This window comes from Melospiza melodia, unplaced genomic scaffold (assembly GCF_035770615.1).
Source record: "Melospiza melodia melodia isolate bMelMel2 unplaced genomic scaffold, bMelMel2.pri scaffold_55, whole genome shotgun sequence".
In the NCBI taxonomy this organism is placed as follows: domain Eukaryota; kingdom Metazoa; phylum Chordata; class Aves; order Passeriformes; family Passerellidae; genus Melospiza; species Melospiza melodia.
Window position 1 is genome coordinate 4,602,623 of NW_026948799.1, and position 13,430 is coordinate 4,616,052.

A 13,430-nucleotide genomic window follows, 5' to 3' on the forward strand; every position below is an offset into this window, starting at 1 on the left:
AGTCGTGAGCGAGTTTCAGTAATCGAAATTACGGGAGAGGCTTTCCCTGTTCCTGTAATGAAAGGAGTGCAAATTGAAACAGATGACAAATTTGGAGTAAATGATTTATTGTTGATACCAGAGGCCGAGAATAATTTGTTAGGCAGAGATCTAATAATAGCCTTAAATTTACAGATAAAACCCTGTGACGGAAAACTTAAAATTTATTCTTTAACTGAAGAAGATAATCTAGAAATTAATGACATGGGTTGGCATTCAGGTGAAGTAGGAAAAAGTTTAGGGTAAAGGAGTCTGGTCCCCTTAGTTCCTCCTGGTCAGCACAAGCCTGTGAATTTTATGTATTACTCTGTGCTTTATTAATATTAAAAGGGTGAGAGGAGACTATTTATACAGACTCCAAATATGCTTTTAGTGTAGTACATACTTTTAGAAAAATTTGGAAGGAAAGGGGACTTATAAACACTCAAGGGAAAGGGTTAGTACATGGGGGATTGATAATTCAGATACTTGAAGCTTTCAAGGGCCCAAAGAAAATATTAGTTAGAAAGAAATAATTTGGCTGACGAAGAAGCAAAAAGAGGGACCTTAAGAAAAAAGGGATACTGAAATCATGACCTTACCAGAAATAGAAATTCAGCAGGAGACACTTTCCCTTCCGCTAGCAGAACTGGCAGCTATAAGGAAATTAGGAGCAACACTTAAGAAGGGAAAGTGGGTTTTTCCTGATGGCAGGATTATGATGCCAAAACCAGTGGCACATTAGATCTTAGATAACTTGCGTAGACGGACACACTGGGGAGCAAGATCCTTTTGTGATCACTTTTTTAAATTTTATGGGTGTATGAGGATATTTGAAATTAGAAAGCAAATTACCCAGGGGTGTCTCACCTGTTAAAAGGTAAATAAGAAGAAGCTGAGGAGCCCTCCCTCTGGAGGATGCAAAACAGCCTACAGGCTATTTGAAAAGATCCAGGTTGATTTTATAGAATTGCTTAAAGTGGGTTGGTGGAAATATTTGTTAGTTATAATAGATCAATTAAGTCAGTGGGTTGAAGCATTTCCAGCAGCTCGGGCTACAGTTCAAACGGAGGCTAAAATATTGTTGGAACATGTAATTCCAAGAATGTGATAATATGGTGAGATTTAAGTTAATTTATATCAACCCCAATTTATTAAGAATGAACTAGGCATCCTGCAGTGGCTGCCGACTGCAATTCCCTTGAGCTCAGAGGCAGAAGAACGCCGGTGAAAAAGAGTAAAAGACCTTCTGAATCGGTGGGAACAGCCTAAAAGATCGAAGATCTCCTCCAGGGTCACCTACCAGCAACATTATTAGAATTGATTACAGAATTGCAATTTCAGAAACTGAGATTGATAACACCTGTTGCTAAAAGAGCTCAGAGACAAGTAAAATGTTGGGAGTGTGGTAAACATGATTTAAGATGTCATCCATGGATATGTATTGTTTGCATACTTTGCTTAAACTCATGGTGGAGAGTAACTAAGACGGAAGAGAAGGAGAGACAATTGATTTGCTTGTTTTGCTATGGTTATGTATTTAGCCAGCTAACTGTAGAACGCATTGCTAGTGATTTTTTTTGGGATACCTTTGAGACTAAGAGACGGGACTCTTCCAGCAGCAATTGGATTAACAGAGAACTTAGATTAATTGGTTCTTGCTATATTGGCTATAGCACAAATAAGAGAAGGAGCAACTCATAATATTATAGACCAGTGACTCATAATTGATAGTTGTTGTGGAGAAGAAGTCTCTACACCACATCATAGGCACATTCCAGGGGCATATTGGCGCTGTGAGTGTGCCTATTGGAGGCGGCGACTTAATGCACTCCCTGCCCTTGAAACAGGTAATAATTAGAAAAATCTTATTGTGGTTGGCACATCCCTGAAATTTTGGAAAATACAGGTTTATGGTATTCCGGCCTAATCTTTTCCCTGTTCTTTTTGTTTTAATTATTTCTTGTTAACCAGCCAGAACTGGGAAATGGCATTTAAAAGGAGACAAGCAAACTCTGTGGGGCTATGAGTACCAAGGAAACTAAAAGCACCAGTGACTAGATCCTGCGATATTACCTTTGCTACCAAGAAGACTGGCATCTCGGCCCTTGGTTGCAACCCAAGGGGCCTTGAGAATGGTAAAAAGGTAGATTTCCTGAGGATTATTTTCGCTATGATCATTCTGGTACCCTGGGCAGTTGGCCAAAGCCAGAAGGCCACACTGGACAGAGTTTCGGCAATGAGAAACAAACAAGGCAAAAACTAAGTCCCAGCAGTTTCAATATTTGTGACTATTGCAATCACTCTGTGTGGATTAAGGACAAGATGGAATCTGTGTTTGTGACACACCCATACGACAGTTCTGCCTGCTACAATCACAGCAGCTTTATAGATGTTTTTATTAAGGAAGGAAAGATGTATTGGGTAGGGAAAAATTTGTGATATAATGGACGAGCTCCTTATCCCCATGGTGATCAAATTTGCCCTCAATATGAAAGATTCTTTTGTTTTGAAAGAGATGATAATAGAAAAGAACCAAGTATAGGCATGGGAAACCGGGCACTAAAAGAAAAATGGAAAGAGAAAATAAAAGAAGAAAAAGAATCAAAGGGGAATAGAGGAAAGAACAGGAGAAAAGAGTCCACGGAATTGGCTGAATTGTATAAACAGCTAAAACAGTACTACAAAGATTGGGATTTGCCAGCCTCAAATAAGAATCTGTGGGATTGATGCAAGAGATTGTTACAGAATTGGGATTATCAAAATGTTGGATTTGTGGAGGTCTAAAAATGGCTGAAAGATGGCCATGGAAAGGTGAGAGCTTAGCTCCAGAACAATCTTTACAGTGGAGCCACACCCAAATTGCTGGAACATTGAAGAGACCTGAAGGATGGATTTTAAGCCATCAAGTAATTGGAATCATTTGTATAACTCGAGAAGGAAGGAAATGTAATAAAGTAGTAGGACATACTCCTAGTAAATCCACATTGGTGGTTAATATGGATAATCGTTCAAAAATTTGAATAAAATAAATAAATTGTGAATGGGATGAACAGATTAATTTATGCTGGTACAGAAGTCCTGAAACTAACCCCTACCAGTCCATCAAAGGCCTGAGGTCTTATTGGGAACAACTGGAGAAAACTGATAAGAAATGGAAAGCCCCAGATGGGATATATTGGATTTGTGGGCAACGAGCATACAGTGAGTTACCTCAAAAATGGGGTGGAACCTGTACCTTGGGAATAATACAACCCTCCTTCTTTGTTCTACCAAGGTCTAGGAGCAATGTGTTAGGAACTGTGCTGCATGAAACCCTGCAGTGAAATAAAAGAGATTTGAGTCTCAACTTTCCAACAGCAGTAGGGAACCAAAAATGGGGGGAGGACGAGTGGCCTGCAGAACAAATTATAGCATATTATAACCCAGCAAGATGGGCTCAGGATGGGTCATGGGGATATAGAACCCCAGTTCCCCTGTTGAATAGATTAATAAGGCTCCAAGCAGTAGTGGAGGTGGTGTCAAATCACACCTCTGGTGCTTTTAAAATGTTGGCCAGGCAATATACACAAATGCGGGCGTTTGTGTACCAAAACAGGATTGCTCTAGACTATCTGTTGGCAGAAGAAGCAGGAATTTGTGGGAGATTTAATGAATTTGAGTGCTGTGTAGAAATTGATGATTATGGGGAAGCTATCACAGAACTTGCAGAGGAAATTAAAAGGGTGGCTCATGTGCCCGGTACAAAAGTGGAATTCAGTCTTGAAAGCAGATCGGTGGGGTAACCTCTTTGGAAGTGTTTGGAGGAAAAAGTCAGAGTTCATGTTGTTATGCTCAATTCTGGGACTACTGTTTCTGCCTTGTATGATTTGGTGTTTTATTAGGCTAATTCACTCAGTGATTCAGGAGATGCAGATTACAATAATGTCTCTAGATTCAGAATCAGCAGAAAAAGGAAAACCAAGATCTATAATGGTATTAAAAGCTAAATTGACCCCTGTTAAAGAACAAGAACCTAAAAAAATTTAAATAGACCAGGAAATGCTAACTAAACTTGAAAGAGAGTGTGAAAGACTAGAGGCAGTAGTAGAGATGCTGGAAATATTTGAAGCTGAAAAGAGACAACAAGAAAATCAAAACTCCGAAGAATATAAAGGATATCAGGGCACAGCTTTTTAAATACAGCACGAATCACAATGATCAAAAAGAAATGGGGGATTTGTGATAAATAGGTATGATTTGTGCTGATAAAAATTGAAACAGTAATCAATATTGATACAGTAATTAATATTTGGGAATAATAAAATAGTCAAAAGTTGTCATGCCAAAGAAGAGAGGGAGAGGAGGGGCTCCACCCCCCCCTTCCCAGCAGATGTTCTCAAGGACCACAGGAAAGAAGCTGAAGATAAAGTTGCTAAAAATGAGCAAAACCTGGTTGGGTCCCAGAAAATGCTACTTTTAAGGGATTTACTGCCTTGATATATAGATGCACTGATACGTTAGTCTTGGCTTACATTGTACTGGCTTGATGTGCATGTGTAACCCAAAGGTGAATTAAAGGACAAGGAAGAAGACTACAGGGCCTTCATCAGTGACGACCCCCAAAGACTTGTGCAACCACCAAACTGAGTGGTGGCATATGCGTGGTAAAGGTGGTAATGAAGGCAGAAATAAAGATATGACGAACCGAAAATAGGAGGAGATGGTATTGACACATGGCATATAAGGGGTGATTTTCACTTGGCAAGCTTGTACGTGAGGTGGCAAGGGTCCCAGAACCCTGCACTCCATACCCCACGGTTATCTTTTACTTATGCACTATTATTGGAACCAAATTATCCCTTATTTTAGCCAAATTATATTGTATCCAATTTTATATTCTTTTATTTTAACTTTTTAATTAAAATTGCTACTACTTTTAATATTGTTTGTGGTTTTTTATGATGGGATAATTGGGCAAACATAACAACTTTATAATATAAATATTAAAGTTTGGTATTACAAATATAGAATAATACTATTATAAATAGGAAAAAATATAATTTTATTAATTCAGTAAATTTTAGTTTTAAGGGGAAATGCATAATTATTTTTATGTTTTGGGATGTCAGTCTGTAAGAGACGGTCCAAAGATCCCTCATCTGCCTCACAACCGCCATCAAGGACGGAGATTGAAGCCCTCCCCAAGGACTGAGACTGAGACCCTTCAAATTCTAACCCAGGGGTGCTGGCCTGACTGGAGCGGGATGTCTGCCATGGGAAGCGGGATGTTTCCCATAAGGAGCAGCCGTGAAACAACGGGCCCCACTCACTGCTGGCACCAGTTTGTGCTGTTCAGAACTGGACTGTCTGTACCCTTTCCCAATGGATTTATTCTCCACTGTTCCCTCCATGTGCCATCCTGCTCCCCTCCTGGCGGTAGATTATAAAAGAGCCCTGAGTTAACCAAAGGCTTTGAGACTGTCCCTGATGTGACCAGACGGATCTATTGGCTGGACCGCGAGGATTTCATCTCTCTGTTGGCAGCTATTCCTCCCTCCTTTTCTCTGTCTCTCTATCCTTTATCTCCTTTCTAATCCTTCTGTTGCATCTGCTGTGGGCACTCACTAAAAGGTGCATTTGTTTTGGTTAATAATGAAAGTGCCCTGCTGTGTGTCTTTGCACCCTGAGATCAGTGAAATGAACCATCGTAATCCCTCTTGCACCAGGGGATCGTGGCATGGCCTGATAGGGTTGCTGCCCACAGCGTGTGAACGTGATCTTCTTGGTGGCAACTGCACTGCCTCATCTGCTCTTGCTTTCTGGTCTCCCTATCCCAGAATTACCTTTGCCACCTGCGTTTCTTATATTGTGGTTCTCTGTAGTTCCTTCAATAGTCAGCCCTTCCTAAGTTCACTCTTGGAATAGGGGATCATCACCTCCCCATCATATCGAGTGCATTCAAATGCACTTGAATCCATTTTGCCTGCATTGTTTTTTATTTACTGTGGAATCTCTGTTTGAATTTTCAACTTCTGTCAAGGTTGGGATTGAAGGTACTTGATATTTCGCATTCAGATTCAGGTGGTTTTTGTTTCTTACCAGTGAAACAGCCTCACAAGCATGAGTTCTGCATCCTTTCATCTAAGGCACAAAATGGCTCCCTATCTCTTGTTACAAGGCCTGGATGGTACCAAGGAGACCATGGTGATACTGGAGATCCAAGAAGACCATGGTGATACTGGGGATCCAAGGAGACCATGGTGACACCATGGACACTCATGGAACCATGGGCATTGTGACACAGCAGGGCTTCATGGAACCAAGGATTCAATTTTGACTCTACCAAACCTCATGGAACCAAGGGCCCATTGTGACACTGAAGAACTTCAGGGAACCAAGAGTCTCTTGTGACACAGTGGAAGGTGCTCATGAAACCACAGAAACCGTTTTGAAACTTCAAGGCGTGGTGGAACCAAAGGGTCATTCTGGCACTTCTGAGCCTTGGAAGCAAAGGGACCACAGTGACACAGTGGGGCTCTGTGGAACCAAGAGGCCGTGGTGACATTGTGGAGTGTCATTGAACCACCTGTCCATGGTGACACTGCAGGGCCTGATGGAATAATGGACACCATTGTGACACTACAGGGCGTCATGGAAGCAAGAGGCCATTGTCACACTCTGGGGCCTCTTGGGCTCCAAGGGCAGTTGTGATACCATGGATATAATGGCAACTGTGGCACCATGAAACCAAGGAGACCATTGTGACCCTACAGGATGCCATGGAACTAAGGATTCATGGAACAGTGCAGGACACATGGAACCCAGGGGCCATTGTGAAGCTGTAGGACCAAAAGAGCCCATTTTGACACTGTGGGCCCCCATGGATCCAAAGGTCCATTTTGTCATTGCAGGGCCTCATGGAATCCTGGAGACCACTGCGAAACTCTGGGACCTTGTTGAATTAAGTGGCCCTGCAAGGCCTGATGGAACCAATGAGACCCCATTGAACCAAGGGTCCATTGTGATCCTCTGGTACCAAGGTGTCATGGGTTGACCCAGGCCAAATACAAGGCATCCATGTGGGCTGCTCACTCACTCTCCTCTGCAGCTGGACAAAGAAAATTTAATAAAGGGTTCATGGGTTGAGATAAGGACTGGGCGAGATCACTCATCAAATACTGTCCTGGAAAAACAGGCTTAACTTAGAGATGTGAAATTAATTTATTACTAATAAAGTCAGAGCAGGAAAAGGGGAAATAAAATAAGTCCCTTTCCTCCCTCCTTCCAGCTCTGCCTCCCACCCCAGCAGTGCAGGGAGACAGGGAATGGGGATTATGGTCAGTTCATCACCCATGGCTTCTGCCCCTGCTCAGGGAGAGGAGTGGTTCCCTGCTGCACCATGGGTGCCTCCCAAGGGAGACAGTTCTGCAGGAGCTTCTCCCATGTGAGTCCATTTCAGGGGCAGCAGCCCTCTGCAAACTGCTGCAGTGTGAGGCCATGCCAGGGACAACAGTCCTTCCCAAACTGCTGCAGCATGGGTCACTCTTCCAGGGGGTGCATTCCTCCAGGGACAGGCTGCTCCAGCCTGGGAGCAGGGCCCCTCTCTCCATGGCTCTCCTGCAGGGTGCCTGGGTCTGCAATGCCTGCAGCACCTCCTGCCCCTCCTTCTGCACTGACCTTGATGTCTGCAGAGTTGTTCTTCTCACATGTTCTCCCTCTGCTCTCCTCTGACTGGAGTTAAAACTGCGCCACAATCTCTATTTTGATTTCTTTTTCAATCTGTTATCGCAGAGGCGTTGCCACCATTTGTAACTGCCCAGCCTTTGCCAGCAGCAGGTCCATCCTTGAAGCCACCAGGAATTGGCTGTGCCAGACACGGTGGAAGCTTCCAGCAGCTTCTCACAGGAGCCGTCCCTGTGCCCCCCTGTGAAATACAAAGCTGTGTTTCGTGTCAGGTGCATACAGGTAATGTGTGTATTTGTGATTGTAATATGGGTGGAAACCGACCATGGGACAGGTATAAAGACAAATTCTAATAATTACTGAGGAAAGTAAAGCATGGAAGAAGGCCTTTGAACCTATCTTTTGTTTGTAATTAACCTTTATATGTCTTGTGTTTATTTAGGAGCATTTGAATCAAAGCTTTAAGGATGTTGCTTTTTGACAGGAACTTTCTGCTTATAGTTAAGCCTTGAAGAGTTTTGTGATAATAACCTGTTGAAGTATAATTTTAGAATATTGCTTGTAGTAAGGATCTTTGAAACTATAGCTTTAGAATATATAAAAGGAAACATGCTTATCTCACACCTTAACAAAACAGTGAAAAGCAGCTTGAGAAAGGAAGATGAACATCAACTCAAGGATTAATAGTTTCAACCAAGGGAAGCTGGACATCACTGTTATGAGTTTTATAGTCTCTGCAATCAAAAGTTGGACCCATATCTGGATTCTGGACCACACCATCTGGGAGATTTCTTCCTTCTTTCAGAAACCGAATCACCACCATCTGTGGATACTCCTTTCTGGGATACATCCTGAGAAAAACTAAATCACAATAGGTATAGAATTGTGACATAAAAATTGGGAATAGAAACTGCTGAGAAAGCTGATGAGTACCCCTATAAATACCTGTAAGCCTCAACTATTGGTGTGCAGTTGGATGGAAAACTTCCCTCACTGTACCCAGCGCTGTATTGCTCATGCTTTACCATATTAATTAATGACTTGATTGCTGCTTGAATATTGGCCCAGTCAAGCTTCTCATTTATAACACCCCTGTGGTGGGAGCTGGGAGAGAAGAAGGGGACGCTGGCCTGTCCCTCATGGGAGGCGCGGCTCATTTGCATACAGCCGGTGCCTCCCAGCAGAAAACTTTCAAACTCAGTGTTTTTCTGGGACACAACATTTTTCACGGGCTGATTGATATTTGGTCAGGGGCTTCTCGCTGGGATTTGGGGTGCCTGACTCCCCTCACGTGCGCCAGTGGCGTGGGGGATGTGGCTCCCAGAGGTGCTGCCTCTGGCCACAAGCCCGGAGGGGATGGGGGTGATGTTGAGGAGCAGAAAACAGGAACACTGGAATTTGAATCCCAGGGATGGGGTGGGAGGGGGTGGACAGCGAGCATCACTCACTTTTTCTGGGGAAAGAAGACCTGCAGATCCAGGTTGGAGATCCCTGGGAAAGCTTCTCCTTTCCAGCTGCCGGCGTGCACTGGTGGTTCTGGGGGGAGAGGGACAAAGTGTTCGGTCACTCCTGCTGCCAAGGCACTGGCAGCACCATGGGGGTGGGCTGTGAGAACAAAGACCCTGCCCTGCAGGCCATGTCTGGGCTGTTTGGCCTGCCCACCGCCGGGTTTGGGGGCTGTGATCCCACTACCTGGACCCGGGGCACCGTTCTGTGGAAGGTGGACAGAGCTACCAGCTCAAAGTACTGGAAAGCCACAAGTCAGACTCAGCCCAAGTGATTCAATTAAGCGGCCAAGGCATTCCAGAAATTTTCTCAATATTGTTTGATAAATATTAATGGATTTCTTTTAATATGTATTAGTGATCTTTCTTCAGCAGTTCTTTGTTTCAGGATTCTGCAAGTCTGTTTCAGGACCAAAAGGGACCTTCACAGATGTCAAAGATCAACATCTCCAATGACTGGGATTGTACTGGGATGCTGCAGGGATCATACTGGGAGCAGCTGGGCCCATGCTGGGGCAGACTGCGATCACACTGAGGGAGACTGGGATCATACTGGGATCATACTGGGATGGAGTAGGAGCCTGCGAGGGGCAATTGAGACCATACTGGGGACAGATGGGATATATTGGGAGTGACTGGGATCATTCTGAGGGTGACCAGGAGCAGCTGTGAGCAACTGGGATCATGCAAGGAGCAACTGGGAGGAACTGGGAGTCACTAGGTGCATGTTGGGGGTCATTGGAAGCAACTGGACTTACACTGGGATGAACTGGGATAATGCTGGAGTTGACTGGGATCATACTGGCAGTGTGAGTGCAGCTACAGTGAGGCTGACTGGGAGTGGTTGTGAGCAAATGGGATCAAGCTGGAAGGAACTGGGAGTGACTGGGAACCTGCTGGGAGTAACTGGAATATGCTGGGACTGATTGAAACCACAATGGGAGTAAATGGGAACAACTGAAACCACATTGGATGATAATGGGAGCAACCGTGCCTATGCTGGGGTCATACTGGAACTCTCTGCAATCATACTGGGAGTGACTTGAAAAGTATTAGGGATATCTGAGAATGACTGGCATCCTACTGGAATCTGACTGGGAGTGACTGGAAAGGTGCTGGCTGTAACTGGAACCATGGCGGAGGTGACTGGGAGCAACTGGGCCCACACTGGGAGTGACAGAGGGTCACTGGGCAGGATTGGAATCATACTGGGAGGATCTGAGAGTGACTTGTGTCATACTGGGGGGTAGTGGGTGCAACTGGGATCATCCTGGGAGCCACTGGGATCCTGACTGGAGGGTACTGGGAGCTACTGGGCCCATGTTAAGAGGAAAATGTGGACATATTTTCAAAAGTGGGATCAACTGGGATCAACTGGAAGGTACTGGAACCAAGCTAAGGGGACTAAGGACACAACTGGGGCAACTGGGTTCATACTGGGAGCAACTGGGACCACACTTTGGGCAACTGCCAGAAATTGGGATCATGCTGGAGGCAACTGGGAGGAACTGGGAGTAACTGGGATCATTCTGAGATAACCAAAACCTCACTTGGCCATCTGGGATTGCTGGGAGTGTCTGTGACCATACTGGGGGGACTGGAGCCACACTGGGAACAGCTGGGACCATGCTGGGGGCAACTGGGAGTGAGTGGGACCATGCTGAGAGGGACTGGGACTATTCTAGGGACAACTGGGATCCTACTGGGAGGAACTGGGAACAACTGGAACTATTCTGGCAGGAACTGGGATCATACTGGGATCACATGGGAGCAGCTGGGTCCATGCTGGGTGAGACTGGGATCACAATGGGGGCAACTGGAATCATACTGGGATTTACTGGTAGTGGCTGTGGGCAACTGGAATCAGGTTGAAAGCAACTGGGAGGAAGTGGGAGTGACTGGGAGCATGCTGGGGGTGACTGAGATATACTGGGAGAGACTGGGAGTCATGAGGATCATACTGGAGGCTACTGGGGTCATGCTGGCATTGACAGGGAGCAACTGGAATCACACTGGGAGCCACTGGCATCATACTGGGAGTGACTGGGATCCTACTGGGATTATAGTGGGTGTCAATGGACCCTGACTGGGGTTATGGGAGCTACCAGACCCATGCTGGGAGCTCCCTGAACACACACTGGGAGCAACTGGCATCGACAGGATGCATGCTGGTGAGAACTGGGATGTCCTGGCAGCGACTGGGATAAAACTGGGGGCACCTGAACCATGCTGAGGTAACTGGGAGTGCCTGGCAATGACTACGAGAATGTTCAGGGAAACTGGGATATGCTGGGAGTGCCTGAGACCATGCAGGTGGTGACTGGGACCACACTGGGAATGTGCTGGGGGTAACTGGGACCACATGGGGGGCAACTGGGGGCAAGTGTGAGTGACTGGGGCCCTGCTGGGAGAGACTGGGATCATCCTCGGATCATCCTGGGAGTGAGGAGGAGCAGCGCGATGGCTCCAGCGCTGGGGCTGGGGGCGCTCCTGGGGAGTCAGGGGGGAGTGGGACCCCCGGCACTGGGACCCTGACCTGCCACTGCCAGCACCGGGACCCTTCTGCTCCCCTTAGCCTGCACAGAGACCCCCCTGAATCCCCCATTCCGGACATCAGGAGCCCCTGCCCCCTTTTAAGCGACCATCCCATGGTTCCAGCCTCCAGACTTGCCATGGGCCTGACCCTGGGACACCCTGGAACACCTTGGACCCCCATTCCTGCCTTTCCCAGCCCTACCTTTGTGCAAAACCAGAGACCCCCTAAACTGCCTCTTCCTCAACATCCTGGGTGTCCCAGCCCTGGTACCCCCTTTTTGGGAAACCCTGGACTCCCCTTTTGTGGGCTCAAGAACCACTTAGAATTCCCTTCTACCTCTCCACATCCCTATCCCCACCTTTTCCGTGACCCTGAGATCCCCCTGCACCCCGATTTCTGAGAACCAAGATGTCCTTTTACCCCTTTGCCCCTCACTGAGACCCCCCTTGTACCTCAGTTGTGCCATGTCCCTCGGCTGTCCCCTGTCCCTCGGCTCTGTGGGGCCGGGGGCGGCAGCAGCACCTGGGACAGGCCTGGGGGAGAACAACCCTGAGCCCCAGCTGGGCCAGTTCCCCCAGTTCCCAACAGATCACTCCCAGCATGGGCCCTGTGGCTCCCAGTCTCACCCAGGATGGTCCCAGTCACTTCCAGTTACACTCAGTATGATCCCAGTATCATCCCAGTCACTCCCAGTATGATCTTGGAATTATTCCAGCACAGTCCCAGGTGTTCCCATTCACTTCTACTATAGTTCCAGGAACTCCCAGTAAAATTCCAGTCCTTTCCAGTATGATCTCAGTATGAACCCAGTCACTCTCAGTATGGTGCCATTTGCCCCCAGTATTGTCCCAGTCACCCCAAGTCACCCAGTATGATTTCAGTCACTCCCAGATACTCCCAGTACCCTCCAGTATGATTCCAGTTGCTCATTACCGCTCCCAGTCACTCCATCGTGATTCCAGTCAATTCCTGTATATCCCAGTTGCCCAAAGATAGTCCCAGTTACCCTCAGTCTGCTCCTTGTCACTTCCAGTATGAGTTCAGAAGGATCCCAGTCACCCTCAGTGTGGTGCTGGTTGGTCCCAGTATGATCCCATTTGTCCCAGCATGGTTCCATTTCCTCCCAGTGTGATCCCAGTTGCCTCTAGCACAGACCCAGTCCCTCCCAGTTTGATCCTACCCCGATGCCATGATGATCCCACTTGCTCCCACCATGGTCCTAGCTGCTCCCACTTGCTCCCAGTCTGATCCCAGTTGCTCCTGCTGGCCCCTGTGTTATGTTTTGGAATGGGAGGAAATTTAGGGAAATAAAGCAAAGTTTTTTGTGGATCTGACACACAGATCCACAGTCTGTTGAGCTACTGAAAAGCTAGACATGCTTTTGTGAAACACACATGGTAAAGATGAAAAAAATCAGAAACTTTTTTTCTTTGTTGGTTGGCAGGGAGGTGGTGAGTTTTGGATTGGGCTTTGTGTCTCGGCTGGGCTGGGCTGGGCTGGGCTGGGCTGGGCTGGGCAGTCTTGCTGCAGGCTGGGCTTCTTTTCTATTTTCTGGGTTGCTTGCTGGCTTCTCTCTCCATGGGCTCTGGTTTGGCCGGGCTGGGCTTCAGCAGCTGCCAGGCAAGGAGACAGGGGAGGCTGCGGAGCTTTAGCCAGAGCAGGGCTGGCTGTGGCTGTGAGGATCTCGCTGTCAGGCTGCTGCTTCT